At 45.2% G+C, this 4,449-nt stretch overlaps 1 pseudogene; it reads right to left on the minus strand.

The window, feature by feature from the left end:
* Positions 1–1,878: 1,878 nt before the first annotated feature.
* LOC103744815 lies at positions 1,879–2,765 on the minus strand (annotated as a pseudogene).
* Positions 2,766–4,449: the final 1,684 nt, after the last annotated feature.

Raw genomic sequence — 4,449 nt, forward strand, 5'->3', positions numbered from 1 at the left:
AGTACGCCACCACGCCCGGCTAACTATTTTTTATTTTTTTATTTTTTGGTCTCTTTTGAGACAAGGTTTCCCTGTAGCCACAGCTGGACTGGATTCACTAATGGAGACCAGGCTGGCCTTGAACTCACAGAGATCTGCCTGCCTCTGCCTCCCGAATGCTGGGATTAAAGGCGTGTGCCACCATGCCTGGCTAAATATTTTATTATTTTTATTTGTATGTGTGTATTGCCTGCATGTAGGTGAGTGCACCCGTGTTGTGCAATGCCCTCGGAGGACAGAAGAGGCTGTCGGATCCCCTGGAACTGGAGTTATGGACAGTTAGCTGCCTTGTGGGTACTGGGAATTGAACCCGGGTCTTCTGCAAGAACAGTGAGTGTTCTTAACTGCTGAGCCATCTCTCCAGCCCCAATAAACAAAATATTTAAAAAGAATGAAATTAGGTCCAGGTTGGGTGAGATGGTTCAGTGGGTAGAGGTGCATGCTGCCAAGCCTGACAACCTGACTTCAATCCCTGGGACCCACATGGTGGAAGAAGAGAACTGACTCCCATAGTAGTCCTCTAAATTTCATATGTGCTGTGACACACATGCTTCCCTCACCCCCACCTAAATAAAAAAATATAAAAATTTATTTTACTTTTTTTTTTTGGTCTTTTTGGTCATTTTGAGACCGGGTTTCCCTGTAGCCCCAGCTGTCCTGGAGCTCACTATGTAGACCTGGCTGGCCTTGAACTCACAGAGATCCGCCTGCCTCTGCCTCCCAAGTGCTGGGATCAAAGGCGTGCACCACTACGCCCAACCCTAAAAATTTATTTTAAAAAAGTCAGGTGTGGGGACTGGAGAGATGGCTCAGCAGTTAAGAACACTGGTTGTTCTTGCAGAAGACCCCGGTTCGAATCCCAGCACCCACATGGCAGCTAACAACTGTCTGTAACTCCAGTTCTGGAGATCCGATGGCCTCTTCTGTCTTCCAAGGGTATTGCATGATACAGGTGCACTTACCTACATGCAGGCAATACACACATACACATCAAAAAAAAAAAAAAAAGTCAGGTGTGGTGGCTAACATATATAATACCAGAACTCTGAGTGTTAAGGTGGGAAGAGTGCCTTTAGTTCAAGGCCAGCCTAAGGTACATATTGAGTTTGAGGTCAGCTTGGGCTACATGAGACACACACACACACACACACACACACACACACACACACGTCAGATGGTAAACTGATTTAGCTTAACAGTAGAGCCTAGAATACAGGAGACCTTAGGTTCAATTCCCTGTTCTGAAAAAAAATAAAAGTGGTCATGGGAAAAGACTGGAATTGCCTAACATGTATGAAGCCCTAGGTTTGATCCCCAGCACAGCATATACCAGGCATGGTGGTGCACTCCTGTAATCCCAGCACTCTGGAGGTAAAGGCAGGAGGATCAGGACTTCAAGGTCATCTTTGGCTACATAGTGAGTTTGAGGCCACACTGGGTTACATGAGATCCTGTCTCAAAATGTTCAAAAAGGACCTGAAAGATGGCTCATTGGGTAAAAAGGGACTCAGACTTAAAAGTCTGATGATCTGAGTTGGATCACCCAGAACCAATATAATGATGGAAGGAGAGAACCTTTGCAAAGTTGTCTTTTGATGTGTACATATCACAGGCTGTGGCACCCACATGCCACTTTTCCCACATCACACACACCTACGATAATAATAATTTTTTTTGTCTTTTTGAGATAGGGTTTCCCTGTATCTCCAGCTGTCCTGGAACTCGCTATGTAGACCACGCTGGCCTCCAACTCATAGAGATCCACCTGCCTCTGCCTCCTAGGTGCTGGGATTAAAGGCGTGCACCAGCAGCAAGCGATCCAGCCTTGGGCCGACAATGCTTCCTCTTCTGTTCACAAGAGTTAGTGGGATGAAAATGTCTTCCCCGTGACTGTTTTCATTTCTTTTTTCTCGGCATCTAAGCGTGCACGGTTGAGCACCTTGAGGAAGTCGGATGTTTTTGCCCGCATACGTGTGTGAATATAGGCCTTAGAGCACTTGACGTGGTAATGCAGGTAGTCTCGGAACGTATGACTCGGGTTGATGGTGCTGTCTCGAGCTTTGGCATTGCTCTGTCGAGGGAACAGCACAAAGGTGATGTAGCCACGGCAGCATCCGTGTCTTTCAGTTCTAGAGGAGGTTCCCTGTGGCTAAAAAGAACCTGGGGGGCTGTGTGGCTGGCTCTTCGTCCTTCTTTGAATTCCTGCGTGAACACCTTTCCAATGACCACATCATCGTCATCTTTGAACACCGTGCTGAAGACTACTGTGACTGTCTTTTTTAGATTCAACATACATGGTCTCGTCATCTCTATAATGGATGAGTGCTCTGTTCTCGCCTTCCTTACCCTCTTCTTGGAATTAAAAGTATTTCTCAAACACAGAGGCAAAACAATTTCGCTTCAACATGCCAGCCTGATGCCCAATAGAATCCTTGGATGCAGGCAGATTTTCAAGGTCATATAGCAAAGACACATTGTATCCTGATTCTGGGTTTACCACGAAACTCCCGTATACTCTAATAACTCATCAGTGCCGTATGCCTGAAGTTCCTTGTAGAATTTCAAAGAAATACCGACCATCACTTTTTGTCTCCATTAGGATTTGAAATATGATACAGGACGCCATTAAAATCTGCAAATGTTACTTCTACAGCTTCTGGTTTATTTCCGGTGGCCGCGTGCTGGAACTGGAGCGCAAGCGTCTCCTCGATGATCTGGTTGTTCATGGCGGCGATGCCTCAACCTGCCGAGCAGCCGCCGCCTCAACGACGAGCCCGGTCCCCTACCAGCCCCCTAATACTAAATTTTTTAAATTAATAAAACAAAACCTGTGCCCATACACCATGTGTACACGTACATAACCATATACACAATAATAAATATATCCAATTATAAAAACACCCAAAAAGTTTTAAGAAATGCACGTAAGTAGAAGCAGGAGGGTCAGGATATTCAGAGTCATCCTCGGCTATACATGGAGGTAGTGAGTTGGAGGCTACCCTGGGCTGCTTGAGACCTTCTTTCAACAAAAGGCCAAAAAGATGGCTCAGCGGGTAAAAGTCCTTGCTTTGAAAACCTGATGAACTGAGTTCAATGCCTGAATTCCTGCACTGGAAAGAGAGAACAGGCTCCCAAAAGTTGCCCTCTGATCTCCACAGTCATGCGTGGCACACACATGTCTGCACTTACACCCATATGTCATACATATACATGCACAATAATAAAATTCCAGGGGAATCCGAAGCCCTCTTCTGACCTCCGTGGCATTGCACGACACGGGTGCACTCACATACATGCAGGCAACACACTCATACACATAAGATAAAAATAATAAATAAAATATTTAAAAAAAAGAATAACAAACCTCCAAAACAAACAAACCCTCCCAAAACGGGGGGGGGGGGTGTTGCAATGATACATTTCATAATTTAATGATAATTTAATGTGTAGTCTACCACAGGGAAAAAAGAAGGGATAAAAATAACTGAGAGAGCTGGGGAGATATCTCAGTGGGTTAAGGAACTTGTTCCCAAGCCTGACCACTGAGTTTGAGCCCTGGAACCTACATGCTAGAAGGAGAAAACTGACTCCTGCAAGTTGCCTTTGATCCCCATAATCATACAGTGGAAAGTGTGCAAACAGGCATACACACAGGCAAACACACTCTCACACACAAACACAAACACACAAACATACACAAAGTGAATACACAGCTGGCTGGGAGGTTACAGTGGCAGAGTGCTTGTCTAGCAGACATGGGGCCCTGGGTTCAATCCCCAGCACCAACACAAAGCAGAAAATAAATAAATAAAATAATAAAATAACGGAGAGAAAGGTATCATCCAGGGATGTCGTACAGTTGTTAAAATGCTTACCTAGTATGCAACACATCCTGGGTTCAATTCCCAGTACTGTAAAAAAGAAACTAAAAACTCACAGTCACTTCCAGAATGTGGTTAAAGAAGATTCCAGAATGAGGGTGTAGCCAGTGGTTAGAGCTCACACATCATGGGTGAGGCTTGTGGTTTGAACCTCACACTGGAGGAAAAAAGACACAGAACTCGCCCTACAGGGAGGGCCACGTGGCAAACAACTATGGTCTTGTGCCATCAGCCAGGGAGGACAGCCCAGGTTCATTTAAAAATTTGTCTTTTTTCTCTTTTAAGACAGGGTCTCAGGGGCTGGAGAGATGGCTCAGCAGGTAAGAGCACTGACTGCTCTTGCAGAGGACCCATGTTTGATTCCCAGCACCCACATGGCAGCTACAAACAGTCCTTAACTTCAGTTCCAGGGGAATCCGAAGCCCTCTTCTGCCCTATGTGGCATTGTACAACCCGGGTGCACTCACATACATGCAGGCAATACACTCATAAAATAAAAATAATAAATAAAATAAAAAAACAAGAAAAC

The sequence above is a fragment of the Nannospalax galili genome, unplaced genomic scaffold, assembly GCF_000622305.1.
Source record: "Nannospalax galili isolate Female #2095 unplaced genomic scaffold, S.galili_v1.0 scaffold842, whole genome shotgun sequence".
In the NCBI taxonomy this organism is placed as follows: Eukaryota; Metazoa; Chordata; class Mammalia; order Rodentia; family Spalacidae; genus Nannospalax; species Nannospalax galili.